At 39.9% G+C, this 23,812-nt stretch overlaps 1 long non-coding RNA gene across 1 annotated transcript in view; it reads left to right on the top strand.

Moving 5' to 3' along the window:
- Positions 1 to 23,536, top strand: part of LOC120595553 (uncharacterized) — a 28,316-nt gene extending 4,780 nt beyond the window's left edge. Inside the window, exons 2-3 of the long non-coding RNA XR_005650902.1 lie at positions 4,338 to 4,441; positions 22,957 to 23,536. This is a non-coding gene — a long non-coding RNA (uncharacterized LOC120595553). The remainder of the gene's footprint in view (positions 1 to 4,337; positions 4,442 to 22,956) is intronic.
- Positions 23,537 to 23,812: the final 276 nt, after the last annotated feature.

The following is a 23,812-nucleotide window of genomic DNA, read 5'->3' as shown; positions in this document are numbered from 1 at the left end:
CTTAGAGTAGAGGCAGGTCTCTAAAGAAATGGGAGTTTGTTCAATAGATTTAAGCTACCTGTGTGAATCAAACACATAAAATGGTTACAATTCGCCAGAAATTCTTCTAAGTGCTTTAAAAATTCCCAGGCATTTTGGCTCTGAAGGCCATGTGTTTAAACATTGTTCTATGCTGCCTTTCCAATTTTCCACATATTGTGTTTTTGCCATAGGCGGTTTGGGAGAGTGGCAGACCAAAGTCACAACATGGAGCAGGGCACGTTGGGCCTGAAGGAGCCCCTCCTTGTGCCTCTCTTCTTGGAGGGCAGATGAGTGATAGGGATAAAACCCTGTGCACCCTTTTCTTCTTAGGGAGCTCTATGCTTTCTTATTTTCCCCGGGGGCAAAAAAAAAATAGCATATTATGTTGTCGCAAAAGAAAAGGATAGAATTGAGCCTTCGTGGTTAGAGATGAGAAAGGGTCATCAGTTGTCAGAAAGTGAGAGTCAAGGGAATTCGTGCAGTCGGAGCCCTATAAAAGGCACTGCAGGTGCTGATGACAGATGACTGTCCTCATAAACCTGAAGGCATGATCTAGGGCTCAATCGTCATGTCTGCCAAACTCAGAGAAGTTAAAGAAAAATAGGACATAGGAGATGATTTAGATTGCACCTGGGAGAGAAAGAAAGCAGCTCACTCGAGATGTGCCTTGTGCGATAAGGCAAGCATTAGCGTAGTATGGCCCTAGGTTTTGCCTTCTGCTTGCTTTTTCCAACCCATGGTACCTGTTAGAGAACAATTTGGCATGTGAAAGGTATTTCTGTGAAGTCTGGTTTTATTCAAGGAAATGTGAATCTTACGGAGGTGGGGGAAGTTATCAGCTAATTTTTGTCTCATTGTTTTAAACACGGGGGTAGTATCTGTTAGGTGTCTTAAGTGATACAGTGTATATTTGTTAAGGTGATCTCTGCCTTCCTCATATAACCCTTCTATGGACCCTTAGGGGTCCTTCATTCACATCCCCTGGGCTGGTCTCAGGAAAAAATAAACCCAACCATAGAACTCCTTATAGTGCTGTCTTACATGTGCCGTGCGCATTGTTGACTCTGCCTTTGGAGGCACAGTGATGGAGCAGAAATACTCTAAACCCTGGAAACATATAGATCTGACTTTGAAATCTATTTCTCACCACATACCACGTGGGCGGACTGAAATAAAGTAATTAACATCTCTGGCCTTGGTTTACTCATCTATAAAATGGATCAAAAATATATCCCTCTCAGGGGCTTTTTGAAAATAAGTTATCTATCTGTTTTAACAAATTAACCCCAAACTTAGTGACTTAAAATAGTAAACGTTTATCATCTCACACAATTTCTGTGGTTCGGGGAATCAGCTGGGTGTTTCTGGCTCAGGGTGGGTGTCTAATGAGGTTGCAGTCAAGACACTGGTCAGGTGGCTGTCGTCTGAAGGCCTGCCTGGGGCTGGAGGACCCACTTTTGTGGTGGCTCACTCGCTCTGGCTGTTGGCAGAAGGCCTCTGTGCCTCACTACATGGACCTCTTTATGAGACTTCCGGTTGTCCTCACAAAATGACAGCTGGCTTCCGCCAGAGAGAGTGATCAAGGGAGAACAAGGAGGAAGCCACGACGTCATTTGTGACTTGCTCTTGGAATCACATGTCGTCACTTCCGCCTATTCTACTTGCTGGCGGCGAGCCCTGTAGTTCGGCTGTCATTCAAGGGCAGGGAAATTGGGCTCTGCTTTTTGAAGGAGGTGACTAAGAATTTGTGGACATATTTTAAATCACCATAAGAGGTAACATAAGTAAGGTTCTTGTAATAAAGTAAGTATTCAGTAAATGAATGTAACTATTATTTAAAGGGTTAAATAGTATCTTGTTCTACTCTGCCTCTCCAGTACCTAGCACAGTTTTGGCATATAGTGACAACCTTACATAATGAGCTAATGATTAAATAATGAGCTAAATTTACTTCTTGCCTTATGTTAGGTATTGTGCTTAGCATTTTCGATGGAATAGCTCGTTTCATCTTCACAATAACCCTGGGAAATGGAGACTACTCTATTATTATCCCGATTTTACAAATGGGAAAACTGAAATATACAGAGAAGTTAAGCAGTTTGTTAAATGTTAACATATGGAGAGGCTCCATAGGGCCAGGAATTGGTCTCAAATAGTCAACTCTAGATGTAGCTTTTAACCACCAAATTATGGGTCTTCCCACAAATCAGTGACTCTAAAATTATTCCTGTGAAATACTCCTGCCTCTGAACCTTATTTGTCCTGGAATCTTCTGAAGGTGAGAGAAAAATGATACTTGAATTGTGAAGTCTGTATTTTGAGGCCCTAGAATACCCTAAATCTCCCAGCCAAAATTTCACAATGTGACAGGTAAAACTTCTCCCTCCCACTTTTCCTTTCTATTTGATCAATACTGCCACAGCCCTCTGCTTCCTTCTGTTCTGCACTTAGGTTTCTCCTTGAAACTTTGAGGTTTGACGGTCCTAAGGCTAAATACAAGCTTGAAAAGAAACAAAAAACAAAACAAACTAGATGACCCTTAAAGGTCATTTCCTGCTCTATAGTTTTATGATTATGTGAGTCCTCCTTCTTCCTGCTTCCTTTTAGAAATTAGTGACCAAAAAACCTGTCAATTCATCATTAACAATTACTCTCGACTCTCCTTTTTGTCGTGCCTTAGCCATTGTCCTCATCCTATACCTGATAAGGACTGGAATGAAAACACTGCAGCAGTCTCTTAGCAAGGCTCGCATCCGCAGTATTCTGACCTCTAAATTATCTTGTAACCCAGGACCACATAGGTCTCCAAGAATATCTTCTCTGTTGATGTCGCCCTATAGTTAAATTAAAACCCTTCTATTGGCTGTGTAGCAGTACTTACACAGAGGACCATGGATATTGCTACATATCCAAGGATCGTTTTTGAAGAAGTCAGCCTTACAAGAAGTTATTTTCTTTACTAATGGACTTTCCTGAAGACTTTTGCATGCTAATGTGAAATGTGAATCTTCCTGAGGATTTTTCTTTTGGGCTTATAGGCAAGCACAGATTTCGGGTCAGGAAGCTCTCTTGAGTTGTCCATTTGGAGGCTGTTTCTTCCAACTGTACCTCTCCCTGACACTTCTCACTTGGTCATGAGCCCTCATCACTGTATAGGACCTAAACATATGAAAGTCCAGAAAGCCGTTCCTCAACAGGCTGCTGCTCTATTTCTCTTTTGCTTTCGGACCCTCAGCCTCCCCAGAGTCACCACTTCAGAATATCAAGACATGTGTGTGCTTGTATACATATACATAACTTTCTATACTGATATACTGGGTAATTGTAAAAGGGAATTCGTTCACAGAGGATTTTTAGGGCGTAGAAATGACTCTGTATGATACTGCAATGGTGGGTACATGTCATTATACATTTATCCAAACCCATAGAATGGGCAACACCAAGAGTAGACTCTAGGTGATAATGATGTGACAATGTGGGTCCATTGGTTAGAACAAATGTCCCCCTGTGGTGGGGGATGTCGATAATGGGGGGGCTGTGCATGTGTGGGGGGAAAGGGTATATAGGAAATCTCTGTATTTACTGCTCAATTTTGCTGTGAGCCTGAAACTTTTCTAAAAAATAAAGTCTATTTTAAAAGAAAATCTTAAAGCCAAGTACTAAATGTAACCTCCTCCAGGTCTAAAAGCATGTGGGTGTGTGTTGACTAAGAAGTCGACCCTTCACTAGATGGGTCCTCTCTGAGGATGTCCACAGTTTCCAATCCGACTTCGCTGTCCTTGGTTTTGCACCTCTATCTTAGCAAGCTGTATCCTCTAGACTTCTCCATTGCAATTCCATTCAGGTGCTGGAAAACCCCAACTCTTACCCTTCATGTGATTCCCTCATGAAGACATTCTCCCAAGTCCAAGTCATTGAGTCCAGAATAGCATCCTAGGGGTTTTTATTTGGACAATCAGTGATTTCTTCTGATAACCCAAAGAACTGCAAAATGGTATAGGGAGAGGTCTTGATGCTCCAAATCTTACAGCATTGTTCAGGCGGGCATGCATCCTCCAAGTCAGATCTCTTTATTGGCTTTCTGAAAGATACATCTTTAAAAAAAAAAAAAAAAAAGCCCTTTAGATATGTTAGAACAGCACATACTTGCCCTAAACTTATTTTAATTTACAGGTAAAACACAGTCCCTCTAAACCCTAACAAAAAACAAAATATGTTCTAACTGCTTTTAATTTGCAAGATAACTTTTTCTTCCTTTAAAGGCAGTAAAGTTCATTATGATGCAGAGTAATCTGAAATTCCTTCCATGTTTTTAGCTTGTATCACTTTGGACCTGATGGACAAAGAAAGGAGCCATATGTCCCCAGAAGACTGCTCCCTTAGTAATATCAAGAGAACATTTGAAGAACCATTTAAGCAAGTAAGTAGTCAGGCCCTGTGCTGGGCACTAGGAGTGGTACCATGAATAGTACAAGTTTCTTGCTCTGAAAGTTGGCCTTAAAAGGCATTTATCCATTTATTTATTCATATATCAAGTATATTCTGAGCATCTGCTATGTGCTAGTTACTATACTCAGTGATAGAGAATGCTTTAGATTGAATACCCCAGATATAGATTCTAAGACTGAGAATTGTGAGTTGTGTGCAAAAGGTTTATGGGGTGATATTCTAGGGAGATACAGTGAAAGAAAGTGAGGACAGCAGGACTGGGGATGGAGAGAAGCAGACACTCAATGTAATTGCAACTGAGGCCAACTCCAGTCCTACCAGGAGCTCTGGAGCTGAGATAACCCTTTAGAGGTATTCCAAAGAAGCAAGGAAGCCAGGCCTTTGTATGCCCATGTCACCCAGTCATTGGTGGCCTGGAGTCTCTGAGAAGGGTGTTAACAACATGGACAAAGCAGTTTTTTTGTAGCCTAGGGAAATGCCTAGCAAGGGACAGGGCTGTGAGCCATCAGCATTCAATATCCCCAAGAGTTAAAAGATGTGGAGAAATCTATATGAGAATATAACCACCACCACTATTAGGTTACAGCGGGAACAAGGGAGTTAGTTGGTGGTCTGGTCGATGAGCCATAGCAGCAAATAGGTAAGTGTAAAACTGTTGTCCATGCTGTAAAAATACAGAACAAGAGCACTTAGCCCAGTCTTAGGGGTCCTGAGAAGGATTCCCAAAGAAGGTAATGACAATGATAAGGTAAGGAATTAGGCATGCGAAGACACCGGGTGTGGAAAGAAATCGTTAAAGAGGAAGAGGCTTCCTGGTAAAGGGGACAACAGGTGCAGCGGGTGAGGACATGGTGTGGGGGAACCTTATGGAGTTAGGAATGGCTGGAGAGGACTGAGGGCCTGAACTTGGACCCGAAAGAGGAGGGATGATGCCGGGTCCAGGGCTTTCATCCTGATTATCCTGACAGTCACGGTTTCCAGCAGGGAGTCACATGATTGAATATGCACCTCAGGAAGATCATTCTGGCTGCAGGGCTGAGAAAGGAATCGGATAAAAGAGCAGCACAGGGGACCCCTATAAGTGACCTTGGAAGTGGCTAGTTCCTTGGTTTCCAGAGAGAAATGATGGTGACTTAAAATGGAGGCATGTCAGGTGGGATGGAAAGAAATGGATGGATCTGAGAGATATTAAGGAGGCAAAATCCGTAAGGCTCGACTGATGGATATGGGTCTTTAAGGGGAAAGAAGAGTCAGCTCAGATTTGTCTCTGAGCCAGAGCAAGCTAGCAGGAGTGATCTAAGAGAGTGTCTGACTGAAACAAGGGAACCAATTAGAACCAAGATAAACAATGTATTTTTGTGCAGGGACCCATCCGGAAAAGAAAAACCAAAACCAAAGCCGTTTATGACCATATTCCTTTTATCCAAATGAAAATACTATTACAGAATTATGTGAAAATCATATGTATATTCTTACTACTTAAATTACCTTTGTTAGAAGAATGTCAGTGAGGAAATTGGCCCTGCTTTTAGCCAATTAAATATTAATATCTGGGCCAAGTTTAGACATAGCAACACAGAGGCAGCTTCTCATTTTTTGGTTTCTATTTGTGTAGTGCTTTGGATCTCACGAAAATTATTCCAGGGCATGTTCTTTTTTATTCTCGATGCCACCCTGCAGGTAGGAATTACTACATTTCCAATATACAGAAGCAGAAACAGAGGCTCGGAGAAGTGGGATGACTTCACTTCCCAAGTGGCACAGTTGAGTCTAGAATGTTTATTCCATGCAGTGCAGTGTTTCCTGAGGATGCCAGGCGTCACACAGAGATGTAATTGATGTGCCCACTCCCTGCTTCCTTCAGCAGCAAGGGCCTCTCTCTCTCTCTCTCAGTTGTAGGATTGTCTGTCTGTAGAGAAGCAGAGATGGGCAGGCAATGCCTTGTTCCAAGGAAGCCCTGCCCTGGGCCACTGTACCAGACAAGCTTTGCCTTGGGTACTCTTGGAACACAGGAGCCGAGCGAGGTAAAGCTGGTTTCTCCAGATGTAGAATCCTGTGCTCTGTAGATTCCTTCCAACCAGGTCGAACTTGGTTTCTGAGTGATATATTATAGCCACATGAACTAAATGTAGCTAAAAGAGCCCCCTCACAAATCAGTGATACTGTAATCTCCAGAATCAGATGACTCTCCCCTTAACTTGAGCAGGGGTGAGGACTAGAAAAAAGAGGAGGGGAGCAGAAGAGAGGGGAGGGACCCGTTTGGTTCTGAATCTGCCCCTTCAGGCTGCAGTCTCTGGCCACACGATGGCTTCCTTTTTGGCAGGCACTTCCAGTGACAAGTTTTCAAATATAGCGTGAAGGGAGCTTATATTTTAATCAGGCAGTTTAGAAATAAGAGATATAATTAAATATGATTATGGGTAAGCTTAAATTTTCTGAATATAAACACACAAGTACAAGTGTACACTCTTTAGGTTTATTCATTAGTCTCTTCACAAGCACTTTGTAGTCTTTTTCCCACAGCTTTATTGAGATGTAATTGACATGTAACATGGTACAGGTTTAAGGTGTACAATGTGTCAATTTGTTACAATTATATTTTGCAAAATGATTTCCATCATAGCATTAGCTAACACCTCCATCACATCAGATAATTACCATTTTTTCGTGTATGGTGAGAACATTTAAGATTTACTCTCTTAGCAACTTTTAAGCACAAAATACAGTATTAACAATAGTCACCATGTTGTACATTAGATCCTAAGAATTTATTTGTCCTTTAACTAGATGTTTGTATCCCATTTTCCCTATCCCCAGCCCTTGGTACCCCCACTCTACTCTGTTTCTACAAGTTCAGCTTTTTCAAATTTTACCTACAAAGTTATATTTATTATATAGTGTCTGTCTTTCTCTGTCTGACTTATTTCACTTAGCATAATGCCCTCAAGGTCCATCCATGTTACCTCAAATGACAAGATTTCCTTCTTTCTCATTGTTGAATAATATTCCACCGTGTGTGTATGTGTGTGTATATATACACACATACCACATCTTCTTTATCCACTCGCCTGTTGAGGACACTTACCTTGTTACCATGTCTTGGCTATTGTGAATAATGCTGCAATAGACAGAGGTAAAGCACTTTGTAAAAGTACTTTGTCATCTTCCTTAGCACCTTCTCCTCTTATGCCAACCTCTATCCTGAGCTGCCTTATTTACTTCTGGAGTCCCATGATCTGGTCTCTGAAATGACCATCAAAATGAGCCGAGAAGTACCCTTGTATTCTAAATACTGGTGTAGAGAGTTGCAAAATACCTCTAATTTAAGTTGTAAAAGTAATAGTTATAATATAAACAACTACTATTTATTGAACATTTGCTATTAACCAAACTCTCAGCTAAGGACTTTGCACACACTAACTCAATGATAGGTTGGGATTCAATTATATTACAATCTAAGGATTTTGTGACTTTTATAACAACAATTTAGCAATCACTTCCCTCTTTTTTTTTTTTTATTGCCTTTATCTAGATCTTGGAATTGTAAACTCTGTTCAGGACTCAACATGCTGATTTTATGCCATTATTTACACTCTCTGTGAAGTAGGGAGGACGCCACTTCTTACACTTTTACACTTTTCACGTGGGTGCATCAAAGTGATTGCTCTCTGGTTTGTTTTTTTGCCACCATGCCCCTGCTTTCTCCCTAGGGAGACTCTTCTTAGGGACATGGCTTAAGCCAAGCAATACTCCAAAGGCAGCTATTCTCAATGATTTTTCTCTCTAACACTATTCCTATCAGTAGAAGCACATTTTGACAAAACTATCTACTAAGAAGCTGTCTCATATGGCTGTAGAAGGGCTAAGACAGGCCACAGATGACATATGATTCCCAGCATAGCCCAGTGACACCTCTCTTCTAGGTAGGCATATGCCACAGTATAATAGGAATAATCTTGGGTGCATTCTAATTTGTTTAATTTTAAAATTAGGTTGCTATGAATCCTATTCCACAAACTCAATAGTACAAGCTATGTCACAGTTGTATGTAGAAACTGTAAGGAATACACCAGGAAAAGAAACCTTCTGGAAATAATAAATAATTCAGCAAGGTTACAGGATACAAGGTCAATATACAAAACTCAATTTTAATTTTATACGCTGACAATGAGCAATCTGAAAATGAAATTAGAAAACAATTCTATTCATAATACTACCAAAAAGAAAAAAAGTATATTTAGGAATAAATTTAACAAAAGAAGTGTAAGACTAGTCACAGAAAATTACAAAACATTGGTGACAGAAATTAAAGAACTAAATAAATGAAGAGACATGCCATATTCTGAATCAAAAGATGTTAGTTCTCCTCAATTACTATCAAAATCCCAGCAGAAGTCCTTGCTGGGACCTCTATTCTGCCCTCATGAGAAGGCCCTATACTGCTTTTCTCCTGGGCCGTCCCGTTAGCCAGAAGCTGGGCCAGAATCATCGGTTTCTCCAGATTCAGATCTTTATACTTTGTAAAGGTTGAGAAGCTTTAGTTGAAATTGGCTTTCCAGTTATTATGTTATATTATGTTATAGATAAATGAACTAAATGTGACTAAAGAAGGTCCTTGTACATCCTGAGTAAGCAGATATTGTAACCATCCAGGGTCAGAAGGGCTCAAAAAACATCGTCAATCAAATGAAAGGACAAACTACAGACTAGCTTGAGAAAAGTTTTATAAATCATATATATTATAAAGGACTTATGTCCAGAACATATTTTTAAAAAGAAGATATCCTCTTGCATCTCGAAAATAAGACAAACAACCCAATTAATACATAAGCACAATACCTGAACAGATTTTTCACTAGAGAAGATATATTGAGGACTAATAAGTACATGACAAGGTGCCCAACATCATCAGTTATTAGGGATATGCATTTAAAACCACAATAAGATACCACTTCTTATGCACTAGATCGTTATAATAAAAAAGAGACAAAAGCAGGTGTTGAGGAGGATATGGAGAAACTGGAATGCTCACATATTGCTGATAGGGATGTAAAATAGTGCAACTATTCGGAAAACAGGTTTTTAGTTTCTTAAAAAGCTACCACATGACCCAGCAATTCCACACCTATGTATCTACTCCCCCCAAAATGAAAATATGTACACAAAAGACTTTTAAATGATTATTCATAGCATTATTATAACACAAAAACCCCAAACTAGATCCAAATGCCCATCAACTTGTGAATGCATAAACAAAATGTAGTATATCCATATATTAGAATACTCCTCAGCAATAAAACGAATTGAATTTCTCATGGATGAACCTCAGGAACATTATGCTAAGTGAAGGAATTCAGAAACAAAAGATTACATATTGAGTAATCTTCTATATATGAAATATCCAGAAGAGGCTAATCTATAGGGACATAAAGCAGATCAGTGGTTGTTGGGTTTGGAACTAAGAGCAAGAATCGACCGTATATAGGCAGGGGAGTTGTGGGACTTGGAGTAATGAAAATGTTTTAAAACTGGATTGTGGTGATTATTTACACATCTGTAAAAATTTACAAAAAGCCAATGACTCTTGCAGTGGGGGAGATTCTATGAATTTTATACTTCAATAAAGCTGTTAAATAAAAATAACCAAGGGTGAATGGAGAGTGAGAGTATAGATAAAACAAGTTTGGCAATATATTGATAATTCTTGAGACTGGATGGTGGGCGATGAGGGCTCATTATACTTTTCCTTTTCACCCTTTGTGCATATTTGAAATTTTTGTAATAAAGAACGAAAAGGAAATGATAAAGAGAGAATGTCACACTTCTTCATTTCTTTAAATGAAATAAAATCTGACTCGCAGTCTTTATATCACAAGGCTGGAGGAAAATTTAACCTGTCATTATAGAGGTCCCTTGTTAGGGGTCAGGCAGCCATCTGGGAGGCTCATAGCATGCTTCAGGCCAGCAGGGTCATGGTGATATGACCCTTATCTGGTATAAATGGTCTTTAGAAAGAAGTCAGCAATGTTGCACTTATGCCGAGGTTGGAGCAGGAATCTTTTCTGAGGTCTGTGAGCCTCCCTAGGGCCAGTCTAGGCACAGGATCCTGGGCATCATTCCTCTCTAAGTCTTCGTCCATTTATTCCCAAGGAGGGTGTGACTTTCTGACATCAGATTGAACCACAGCCCTACCTCCCCTTCTCAGTCGTGGGAGTAACCTCCAAGCTCCTCCCAGTTCTCTTATCTTAACCTCTTCCCTGGATTTCAGCTTTCACAGTGGCCAGGAAAGGGCTCCGTCTTTGCAGCCACTTACTGAGGTTGTGTTAATGCACCTGAGGTATGGATTCAAAATGGATTCAAAAAATGTTTTCTGATTTAAATGCATATGTGTATGTGTAAAATACAGAGCGTAATGCAAAAGGAACTTTCACCTTTTCGAGTTTGACTTGAGCGTGCAAGCCTCAGTGCATTCACTCATTTAATCATTCATAAAACAAATATGCATTGAGACCGCTGAGTAGTGCCAGGTACTATTAGCAGCACCAGAAATACGGCACTGAACAAAGCTCATAAAACTCTGTTTTTATGCAGCTTAGACCCTAGGGCTTAGGTTTCCAAACTTTAATGTGCATGAGAATCTCATGGTGATAGTGTCGACGTGTGGATTCTGACCCTGTCGCCTGCGTGCTGCTTGAGGTCTGCTTGAGCAAACTCCCCTGGGGTGGCAGTGTTGCTGGTACTCAAAGCACAATGAGCTGCAAAGTCCTAGTGTGGAAAATGAGAAAACCTTGGAAAACACATAAATTTATCATTCACAAGTTTTCGTACTGAATTATTTACAGCATGCTTCTCATCTGTGCTAAGGGATGGTCACTGACATACTCTGCCTGAGGGGCTCCGCACTTGTCGCTTACTCCCCAAGTAAATTATTTCTCTCTCTTGTCATGGAGACCACCCTGGCCAAGCAGCCTACATGGACCACACCCTATGTTTACACGCACAGAGGCTTTCTGATTAATTCACAGGTCAGGACTTATATGTCAGCCTTCTTTTAGGGATCTGATCCTGTTTTGCACTTCACAGGTCCATCTGGCAGGTATCAAAGGTGTATCTAGATCTTTGGAGCTGAATCGGAGTTTTTTCTGGTCTTATATTTTTACTCTTTCCTGCTCAGCCCTCCTAGGTATAGCTGGTGTTAATGGGAAAGAATGGGGGCGGTGGGGGAGGGAGGGAGAGTGCTTTATATTTCGCTTATTTTTTATATGCTTTATTTCCCCTTGAAAGCAATATCCCTGTGTTTGTGTGATTGTCGCTCAGTGGGCTAGTTCTCTGCAGACCCTGTGACTGTGGTTCAAAATAGCAGACTTTCTAAATAGTGAGGGTCCTCAGGCATTTGCCCAGCCACCTTCTGGTATAAGGTGCTGCAAGCTTACAGTAATTCTGCTTCTAGGAATCCACTGTAATGAAATCACTGGACTGGCAGACAAAATGATCTGTCAAAGGAAGTTCTTCGCAGCATTATTATAATAGTAAACACTTGGGAAAGAAGTCCTAAATATCTGTATTAGTTTCCTGTTGCTGCTGTAATAAATTACTTAAATTTAGTGACTTCAAATAACACAAATATATTCTCTTACAGTTCTGAAGCTCGGAAGTCAGAAATTAGTTTTCTTCTGGGTTAAAGTTAAGGGGACAGGGCTGATTCATTCTGGCGTCCCCGAGGGGATCATTGCTCCCTGGTCTGTTTCAGCTCTGTGGGCTGACCACATTCCTTGGCTTCTGGCCCCCCCACCCCCATCTTCAAAGCACGTAGCTTCAACCTCCGCGTCTGTCATCACGTTGCCTTCTCCTCTAACTTGGACTCACCCTGCATCCCTGTTCAAGGACTGTTGTGATTTCATCAGGTCCATGATGATCATCTAAGATAATATCCTCATTTTTTTCATCTTCATTTCTTAAAACAAACATCCTAACTGACATCTACAAAGTCCCTTTTGCCATATAAGGTCACATTCACAGGTTTCCAGGGTTAGGCTGTAGACATGTTTGGGGGATCATAATTCAATTTACTATAGTATCAAACCAGAGGAAGTGGTTAATTGTGTTATATTTATTCAATGGAATATTATGCAGCCATTAAATCTTCTTGAATAACAGTTAATGAAAACAAAATTATCCTAATTTATTCAATGTTCATTTACCAAGTCTAACACTTCTGATGCTCCAGGTCTTATTCAGAGCACTGAGAAGATGGGCGAGGTGAAGGTCGAGCTCTCTTGCATCTTATGTCCCAGGCAAGGAGATAGTAAACAAGCAAACAAATTGATAAGTGCTATAAAGCAAACCAGGGGTGACGAAGGTGACCTTGCATAGGGAATCAAGGAAGGCTTTCTGAAGAGGTTACATTTCCAGTAAGACCTGATGAGGAGAAGGAGCCAGCAACATGCAGACCAGTGAGCAGTATGTGGAAAGAGGCTTCTTGAAGACACTTGCAATGGAGACAGACTCTACAGCTTACCTTCTTCGACTTTTGACTTTTGCCGTTTTACCTATCTCTTCTCTTTCTCTATGGAACACGGGCAAGATCCAGGAGATGGAACAGGGCCTTGCAACCATGAGTCTGAGATCTTTAGACTAAGGATTTGGGAGCATGAAGATAAAAAGTACCTGGGATCCGGAGGGCTTCACGTAGCTGCTACACTCATTCTGAAACACCTGCCTTCAGATTTCTGTTTGGTCTGGCCACTCTAACCAGGGTTCCATGACATGAATTGGAATCCAAGCCATAAATGATAAATATAGTAAGAAATTTATATTTTGTTCTATGTGTAATTGGAAATCATTAGAGCATTTTATGCAGGAGAGCTATGTGGTCTGATATATACTTGTAAAAAATGATCGTATTTGCTACATAAAGACTAGAAGAAACAGACGATCATTGCAATAATTCAGCAGAGAGATGATGCTAGCTTAGACTAAGGTTATAAAGGTAAAGATATAGAGTTTGAATATGTTTTTTTAAAGTTAAAAAAGGAAACAAAACTGGATATACATTAAGATAATAGTAGACAATGTTTATTAAGTATGTTATATGCCAGACAAGGTTCTAAAGACATTACATGTACTAACTCACTCATTTAATCCTTCTACTACTCCTGTGAAGCAGACATTATTTTTATTTGCATTTTACAGATAAGGTTAAGTACTTTTCTAGTAATCAATGGAAGATACCTCTCTCTCTCTCTTCTCTCTCTCCCCCACCCCCTCTCTGTGTGTGTGTGTGTGTGTGTGTGTGTTATAGAGGGGGTTTTCTAGTGATAAGTGCATGGGTGTGGGTGAGTAGATGCAGGATACAGATGGAGACATCCTAGAAAAAAGACTGGAAGGAAATATACCATATACGTTAGAAATCTTATCTCTAAGCAATAGGATTATGTGCAATTTTTCTTCTTCATACTCTTCTTGTTTTTCAATATTTCTGCAGTGAACATGTGTTACTTTTATATTCAGAAAATAATTAAAATATAAAAGATAGTGTGTTTTAGCATTGTGGTGTTTAGAATTAGATTTACTGTCATAAGTTATTTTTATCAGAGAGAAAGGGTAATAGTATAGCTACTGTGGCTGATGCAGAAATCATACTAGCCTGAGCTGCGGAAGTTAAGTCATGAGCAGTTTAGGTTGCTAGACCTCTGGGCCATAATTACGACTTCCAGCCCAGTCCTCTGTCTTCTAACTGGTGATGTCTTCTAGGAATAGTCCTATTCAAATCACCCAACTTTTCAGCTTTTCCAAACCCTGGCGTTGTAGAGAGCAGCTCTTTAAGACACAGTCAGCCTGTTTGTTTAAATGTGTTCTTCTTGTCTGGATTCTGTATGGCAAGCTGGCTTTCTGTGAAGAATTTCTCTTGTCAGACATGACGTCATGTCATTTATTTATTTTGGAGAACCCTCAGGTCAATAGTACACCTGTGTTTTGTGTGTGTGTGTGTGTGTGTGTGTGTGTGTGTGTGTGTGTGCACGTAAATTGCAGAATAGCAAGCCACTAGAAGGTGAATTCGCTTATCAAATTCCTAGTCCGCGATGCTATTTAAAGAAACACCACAAAAACTGCTCCTATGCACCCTTTTGCCAGAGTCAGAAAGTAAGGAGATGATATTCAAAATCCAAATCGGGGTGGGGAGGTAGAGGGGGTAAAAGCAGTCAAACATGTAAAATCGGAAGTTATGTAAATTACATTAAGTGAATAAAAAAAAAAAATCCAATTTGGGATGGGAGCCCCAAAACTACCTTTAAACTTCAAATCCTGAAAGTGTCAACAGCAATTTTTTAAAAATCTAAATTTTAACCTCTCTGTAGAGAGTGCATATTTGTTTCATTTCTTATAATAGCCCAATCTCTCTATCTTTAAATTTCTTTTATTTCTTAGCACTAAAACTTGTACATCAATATCATGAATATATTAGAAGAAAAATGTGCAACCCTAAATGTATCAAAAATAGAAAAAAAGAGGTAGTAAATTAATGGACTCAAAACTCAGAGAGTGAACACAATGCTAATATTATGCATTAATATACATATATCTTTTTCTTAAGGATTTGAGAACATTGGAATATGTGCTTTTTATTTTTAAATAGCAGATTTGAAGCACATAAAATCCATGATATATTACAAAATCTTATATTGAAAACTGAGGATAAAAATCTAAATAAACCACACTTTATTCTTTAAAAATAGTTCTGCGTTTCGTTACATTTTCTGCCATCTCTAAGATTTGACAAATTCATTAAGTGAAGGTAGCCATCAGATTATGTAGTCAAAGTACAGGGAATATCAGTGGGGAAGAAAATGATGATGAAGAAAAAGTCTTCATTATACAATCAAGAAACATGAAGATCAGAATAGAAAGTCTTTAGGAAAACAATTGAGTGAGGACAAGAGCCAGCTTTTTTCCTGGGTGTGTTTTTCCTTTAAAATAGATATGGAAACTTAGATTAATTTACATAACAATGCCAGTATGTGGATAAAACAAAGAGAACAGATTTCAATTGAGCAAAGCTCTCCTTCCTAAATGGACTAATTCTGATAAATCACCAAGACATGAAGCTGCTAGATTCTAGACAATGAATTTATACAAAAGGAAACAAAGCCCCACAGACATTTTTATTATAGACGTTCTCACTGTGTCAGTACCAAGCTATAAAACAAGCAAAGGACTGAGCATAATTACAGCCTCTCAACAGAATGAGAAAAGCCCCATTGTAACTCATTGCAGTGAGAGGGGGGTTCTCTCAGCAGGACCATAAATCAGGTTCAAGGGCAGGAACCAGCCCTATTCTGTGCAAAGCACTGGGTTTGGTTCATAGACATGAAGTTAGGGTATCTCATGTAGGCAATGGAAGAACAAACCTAAGTCCTGAGACCAGTGGTTCGGGATTTGGTCTGAGTGCTCATGTGATGCAGGGTTGGCTTGAGGGAGACCATCAACTTCTCTGAGCCAGTTTTCTCAATCATAAAATACGGTCTTGTGACTATGTGTGCTATAGGGACCTTTCCAACTTGAGCATTCCGATTCTTTCTTTCTCTTTCCTCTAGAACTTTAGTTTGTATTCTATTCTCCAACTGCAGGGCAGTGTTGTAAAGTTTAATTTTTGACAAATGAAAAGGGAAAATCCAAATGTCTACCTGCTGATCTCTGATAGGATGGACTGTACGTTACTGTTTGTCACATTTCACTTTCCCTTCTTGGAGAACCCCTTCTTGCATGAGGTTTACACGTCTCTGCTCTGTTGAACTCAGGAGTGGCCACGTGAGCTTGCTTTACCCAATGGAATACAAATGGAAGTAATGTGTCACTTATAAGATGAACATTTTAGATTTGTCATGTCTCTTCTCTCTGATAGCCATAGATATATTGGAAGTAGAGGATGTTCTGCCATTATAATTTGACATCTGTGTACTCTACTGAATGATCACCACGTGAAGTCTAGCTTCCTTCCATTCCCATGTATTTGTACCCCCTTTCCCACTTTGCTCTCCCCGACCCCCGGTCCCCTTGGTAACCACCATTCTGTTGTCTGTATCTACTATTTCCTGGATTTCTAGAGGAAGTGATGTCTAGTTCAAGACCGGAAGAACAAATAATAGTTATACAAGAGAATTATGAATGTGTTTGCGTGTGTATGCACACGTGTAAAGATAGGTTGGGGAATTGAGTGTAGTAGCAGGACACTAGTAAAGCATGTTCTGGGAGACCACACATGTGCAAGGCCAGTGGGGGGTCCAGAGAGCACACACTAAGGGAAGCATTGTCTGGAAAGGAAAGAGAAGCTAGATCACTTAGGATCTTATAAGTCGTATTCAGGACTCTGCATTTTATCTAAAAAGTCAATGAGGAATCACTGAAGCATTTTGAGGTAGACGTTTCCTGTGCAGAGGCCACACAACCCCACACAACCCCACACTCCTCATCTAATCTACACAACAACTTTTTCTTTTTAAGAATCAGATTGAACTCTTTGGAACCTTTCCAGGCATATAGCTCCTTTTTCTCTAATCTAGTTAGATAAATAGATAAACAGATAGATAAGTAGATGATAGATAAATAGATAGATAGATAGATAGATAGATAGATAGATAGATAGATAGATAGATAGATAGATATGGATATCGCTATATCTCCATTCACATTTATTTTATATTTTTTCACTTTCATCCCTCTCCTAAAACTTAAGACCTAAAAGTCTTGAGGTCAGGACCTTGTCTTTTCATCTGTGTTTTCTCAGTAATCCTCAGAGTTCTTGGCACATAGCAAGTACTCTATAAATGTGGCACAGAAGATGACTAGAAGGAAGGAAGCCTTGAGTGGGTGCAACAGGTAAGGAAAGGTAGCCGCTGATGTAGGGCAACCAGATTCCTCCTGATGATTTGGGATCTTTACAACTGGGGACATTTATTTTTGAGGAATCTCGGGATGATCCCATTAAGAGGTCACTCTTGGCAGGGAAATTTAAGCACTAGAACTTATCACCAGCCCTCCCTCTGAGTAATCTCAGGTCAATGAGGGCTTTCCCTATCTCTTCTAATTCTCTGAACCAGTCACCACTGTTGGGAATACCTGTCTAAGCTCCCACTTCAACCCAGGCAGACTCAGGTGTGCAGGCAGCACCATGGCTTGCGAGGTGAGAGGACCTGAAGTCATGCCTTAGCTCTGCCATTTACTATGTATGGTAGGCAGAATTCTAAGATGACCTCAGTGTCCCACACCCTGTATAATCTCCCTGCCCGCTGCCTGAGCGTGGGTAGAACCTGTGAATGTGATTGGATAGGACTCCTGCAACTGAGTCACTAACCAGTTGACTTTGAGTTAACAAAAGAAGAGATTATCCTGAGTGGGCCTGACAGGCCTGGGAGCAAATAGCCTAGTTGTGAATTGCCTACTAAAGTCATATGACAAGGAAGTGGGTGACTTCTAGTAGCTAAAAAAAAATCCTACCAATAACCAGTGAGCTTGGAGAGGGCTGAAAACCACAGATAAGAATCACAGCCTGGGACCAACATACTGATTTCAGCTCTGTGAGACCTGAGCAGAGGATCTAGTTAACTCATACTTGCCCTCCTGGTCCAGAGAAACTCTGAGATAATACAATTGTGTTGTCTAAGCTATAGATTATGGTAATTTATTATGAGCAAGAACATAACAACTAATACACCTTGTGACTGTATGACTTCAGGAAAGTTACCTGCCTTTTCTGAATCTCATTTTCATCATCTGTGAAGTGAGTATGATAATCCTATCTCCCCTAGTGGGCTGTTGTTGAAATCAATTGAGGCGATATATGCAGAGTACCTAGCAGTTCCTCACCGTGGACTAATTACCTCCTCCACTGACTCAGCCTCACCAGCACCACCATCTATGCTAATAGTTTTTCTGGAATATTCTGCCCTAGTTGCCCCTGGAAGAGCTAGCACAGGGATTCAGCCTGCCAAAGGTGTCATTTGCCCAGCAGCCTGTCCTAGGGCCAGTGTTCTGATGAAAATTCCTATTGTTATGCATAACCAAGAAGAGTCCAGAGCAAAATTGCTTTGGGAGCCTGTGTGATTAACATTTCAGCTGTTTATGGAGTCTTTGCCCTACCATTTCCTGTTTTAAAAATTAATGTGCTGGTTTCTTTGTTAATAAAAACCAAGAAGGGGAAGTTCAGCTGGATCACAAAGAAATAGCTCTGTATGATCCAAATAAAAAGTTCTGAGTATGGATAACATTTAGAAGATCCTTTTATATTCAGATCCTCTTTTACTACTTACAACTTTTTCTTTGGATATTGATATGAGACATCACTTGTAAAATTCTTAATCTTTTAGCAGGAAATGATAAGGGACATCTCTTGCAGAGTTCTTAATCTTTTTAGTAAACCTAGTTAAGTTTTATTCCTTCCTTTCTTTAGGAAAAATGCTCTCTCTTTCAAATCCCGATAATTGCCCAGAAACTGGTGACTCAGATCTTCTGGCTATTGATAAGGGTCACCCACCCATTGTTGGCAGAAATGGCATTAAGCCAGACAGAGCCCTTAGAGTCTGAAAGGGGAGGTGACTTTAGGCCAAAGGTCTTCTTTTACTCTTTAAGAAATATATTAACCAAACCTGTTTCTCTTTACTCGCTTAATAGACAAATCAATAAGAGAAATTAATAGATATATGATTTAAATAACAAGTTTGTGTCTTCTTTTCCTTGTCTAGGGACCGAGGTGGCACTTCAGCAGGAAGCAAATGATGAATCACTGAGTCCTGCCAATCTTAGTTGTCAATCAAGGAAGCCCACTCCTCTCAGAAAAGTCACCAACCACAGCAAATAGAGGTAAAAGCCCCAAAGGCTTTTTTAATAGGCCCTTGAGCCACACTGCTCTTGCTCAGGCCTGCTTCCACGTCTGGAAGTGGACTTGCCCTTCTAATAAAGCTATTCTTTGCTGCTGTATTTTGGTGTCTTGCTCAATTCTTTGTTTGAGACATCAAGAACCTGAACGACGCTCCAGGAGAGGATCCTCACTCTCTGGGAACAATATCACTCTTCCCCAACCCCAGCTCCTTGCCCACTGCCCGTTCCACTCCTGAATTGCAAAGAGATAAAAGGCATTTGAATCAAGAGCACCGTGACTTTTTAATAACGCCAGTGGCATTGTGTATAATAGCATTGTGTAACCCAGTATATCAGAGATTTAGAGTCAGGGGGGACTTTGCAGGCCACGTAGCTTCACTCTCTCATTTTACAGATGAGAAACTGAGCTTTGGAGGTTTAATTGGCTGAGGAGACACAGATAACTAGTGACTAAGTTTACTTTGAAGGAAACCAGATCTCCTGACCCACTTTCCTCAAGTAAGCTGAATCGACTGCTTTTATTTTATTTACATATTTTATTTACATGTTTAAAGCCTGCTCTTTCAATACAAGGATCCAATACTCACTTTGTGATTCTCCTTGGCACAATGTTACCGGAGAGTGGGATCCTCTCCTGGTGCATCGTCCAGGTTCTCGATGTCTCAAACAAAGAATTGAGCAAGACACTGAAATACAGCAGGAAAGAATAGCTTTATTAGAAGGGAAAGTACACTTCCAGACGTGGAAGCAGGCCTGAGCAAGAGCAGTGTGGCTCAAGGGCCTATTAACAAAGCCTTTGGGGCTTTTTCTCTATTTGCTGTGGTTGGTGACTTTTCTGAGAGGAGTGGGCTTCCTTGATTGACAACTAAGATTGGCAGGACTCAGTGATTCATCATTTGCTTTCTGCGCATGTTCGTTCCCAGAATTCAGCCTGTTATAATGATATTAATGAACTTCTGGGCGTATGCATCATATTATAATGAGGGTATAATGAAGCTCAAGTGAGTTGAAAGTCATTGGGGTCTTCATTGCACTGGTGCAAGTGACTGGCTTAAACTGGTACCTAATTCTCTGTTTATTTGTTTATTTCTATGAGTTACTTTTGGTCTAAAAATGCCTTCTGATTTGCTTAATTGTGGGCGGACTAGGGCGGACTCCTTCTAGGATAGGATGACCTCAGTATCTTTGCATGTAGACCCCAAACCCCCTAACTAACTTTTCTGCCTAACTCTTTTCTAAGACCCATGAACCCTTTTATTAGTAGTATGGATGTTGAGGGACAGGAGGTCTTTTCTGTATCTGCTTCCTGTTGAGAAGGATCATGGTCTCTGCCTCTTGGGGTTTCATGGAGCTCTTTCCCTTTCTGCCTTAGTCAGGGTGGGGTCTTGGGTTTCCTGATGAAGTGCTGCCTCAGTCCCTAGACAAGGAAAAGAAGACACAAACTTGTTATTTAAATCATATATCTATTAATTTCTCTTATTGATTTGTCTATTAAGCGAGTAAAGAGAAACAGGTTTGGTTAATATATTTCTTAAAGAGTAAAAGAAGACCTTTGGCCTAAAATCCTCTCCCTTTTCAGACTCTAAGGGCCCTGTCTGGCCTAATGCCATTTCTGCTAACAATGGGTGGGTGACCCTTATCAATAGCCAGAGGATCTGAATCACCAGTTTCTGGGCAATTATTGGGATTCAAGGGAGAGGGCCTTTTTCCTAAAGAAATGAAGAAAACTTAACTAGGTTTACTAACAAGATTAAGAACTCTGCAAGAGATGTCCCATATCACAGACATCATCATGGTCCCCAATGATCTGTGGTGCTGCTACCAACTGAGCTTCCACAGGGAACAGAAGGCTTTCGTAAGCCCAACGGTAAGACACTGTTCAATAAGAAGGAAAGATTTGGGTTAAGTTGAAGAGGCAGAAATACATCAGTTGCCAGCACTAACTCTCAAGTGATTAAGAAATAATGTTCTTTAGGGATCATCAATGAAACTATAAGTTTGTGTATCCATCAGGTGCACTAGTCATTTGCTATTTGGTCTTACTCATTTTCCTGTATCTACTATCCCAGTATATTTCTTATGACTGGTGTTTATATATTGGAATATTCTGGGCTTCCTTTTACCAAGAGGCAAAAAGAAATTCTGTCCTAGAGCCAAATCACCTTGAGATTGCAATAAAGCTTTTGGCTTGATGAAATACTAACTGTGTGTGTAAAAAAGTTAACAAAGCAGACCTGAGACTGTAGTCCTTAGGAAGTCCTGCTTGCAGTATTGGCCTTGGCCATCACGTAGGAACTTGAACAGTAAATAGTTCCCTGTGCTGATATAAAATCACGCCAGACTGATAAAAGTGGCTCGCTGCGCCTAAACTGTCTGTACAAACAGTATTATTTATGCTGAACACCTGTTGTTTTTCTAGGATTCTGGAATTTTGGTATATGCCAGGCACTGGGTGCCTATGTGCTCAGCTCCCAGGAAAAACTTTGGTCATTGACTCTCCAGTGAGCTTCTGTGTAGATAATATTTCACATGTGGTGTAATGACCTGTTGATGCAGGAATTAAGCACGTCCTATGTGAGTCTACCAGGATAATTGTCTTGGAAGCTTGAGCTTGGACTTTGTCCTTTGCACCTTTTCTGTTGTTGATTTCGCTTTATGTCCTTTCACTGTAATAAATCTTAGCTATGAGTAAAACTATATACTGAGTCGTGTAATTCTTCCTAGCAAATCATCAAATCTGGGGCCGGTCTTGAGACTTCTTTTATTTCTTAGGGGAAATATATTTATTTTATTTTACTTTATTTTCTGAGAGGCCTCCCTAGCACCATTAAAACAAAAGGCTTTGGTCTCAAGGAGCTCAAGTTCAAGAGCCAATAAGAAAAAAACAACCCACTCTAAAATATTCAAATATAATACCATACCTCTTTTATGCCCTTCATTTCCCTCTGGTTTGCCCATCTGTCCTTCTCCAGATCCCATATGTTTTCTCTTTTAATTTCCTACTTTACTTTTTCTTTCCTGTTCTCCATTTTCTTTGGTTCTTTCTACTTTCTAGAGACACAGGCTTAGACTTCCCTTTGTCTCATCTGTCTGTTTTACATTTCATCTTGGGCTGTGAACTTCATGAGACTAGAGACTATGTAAACAGTAGGTTTAGCAGGAAAAAAATTATTAGTGTATGGAGATTCCATTTTTATGCTCAGAAATGTTATTATTTATCTTCCAGTTAAAGGAAATCACTTAATATTTTTGTCCCCCAGTTTTCTAATCTAATAAATGAGGATATTACCTGTCTACACTGCAGAGTTACAGAGGGGATCAAATGAGATACTTTTTGTGCAAGAATTTAAAAATTTGAGCCACATATAATTGCTGAGACCTTTTATTTTCTTGGAGGTTTGCACAAGTGCATTGCATGAGAAAGATATGCTCCTAGGATGTATACATTCTCTCTCTTTATTCATAAAATGACAGGGAAGAGAATGTAAAAATGGGGAAGGGCCATAGGAATAGTTAGCCTGAATAAAAGAAGGCTTTGATTACTGACAAATATTTGAAGGGCAGACATAAAAAAAAAAAATACCAATAAAATAATTTTGTATGACTTCACAGAATCGAGTCAGGACTAATGCAGGGAAAAATTAAAAAACAGAAGAAGAGGAAAAACCTGGCTGAGGCAACAGGAAAAGGGATAGCAGGAGAAGCTGGTCATTGGAGTTGTTCAAGATCAAGTTGAACCACATCACATTTTGCACATTGCACAAGGAATTAAACATTAGATCTATAAATGAACTTCTTTTGTGAACCACCCCCACAATTTTTGCTCCGATGCTGTCTGTACCATCATATATTGATAGTACAGAGATTTCTTTAAATGATTCACTCATTTTTTATTAGATACATTTATTTAAAGACTACAATTTGCACATGATGTTTTGGTTATTTTTTGTAATGCCCTTTAAAACAAAAAGATGATGATTTAAAAAAAAAAAGCTTATATCTGTTAGTAAACCCAAAACTAAATGTCTTCCAGACCTGTTATTCCATGGAAATTCTTAAGCCAAATAAAAGATAAGAATAAAAACAAAATGACAGCCCTGGTATCTTGATTTTTATTCCTGTGAACCCTTCGGTCACCTCGCCTCACACGTTCTTTTTTGAAGAAAAGGATGGTGCTTAATTCGTAGAGCTGAGAATATCACCATGCCTCTCGTCAAGAAGAACCACTCATGCATTTGCTCACCACTCTCTCACAAACCACCAGGACAACAGGTACAAACTAGGATTCCAGAAAACTGGAATATGTGGTAGCCCTACTTGTCTTCACTTTTTCTGCCCGGGTTTTGCACTTACCAAATAAAGCATCAGCACTTAATTCTTGACCTCTGCTCTATTTTCTAAGGACATAGGTTAAGACCTCTCTTTGTCTTATATGCACAACTGGTCTGCAGAAGTTATAACCCTGCCC

The sequence above is a fragment of the Pteropus medius genome, unplaced genomic scaffold (assembly GCF_902729225.1).
Source record: "Pteropus medius unplaced genomic scaffold, Ma_sr-lr_union100, whole genome shotgun sequence".
In the NCBI taxonomy this organism is placed as follows: Eukaryota; Metazoa; Chordata; class Mammalia; order Chiroptera; family Pteropodidae; genus Pteropus; species Pteropus medius.
This window is presented reverse-complemented; position numbering and strand designations above follow the sequence as displayed.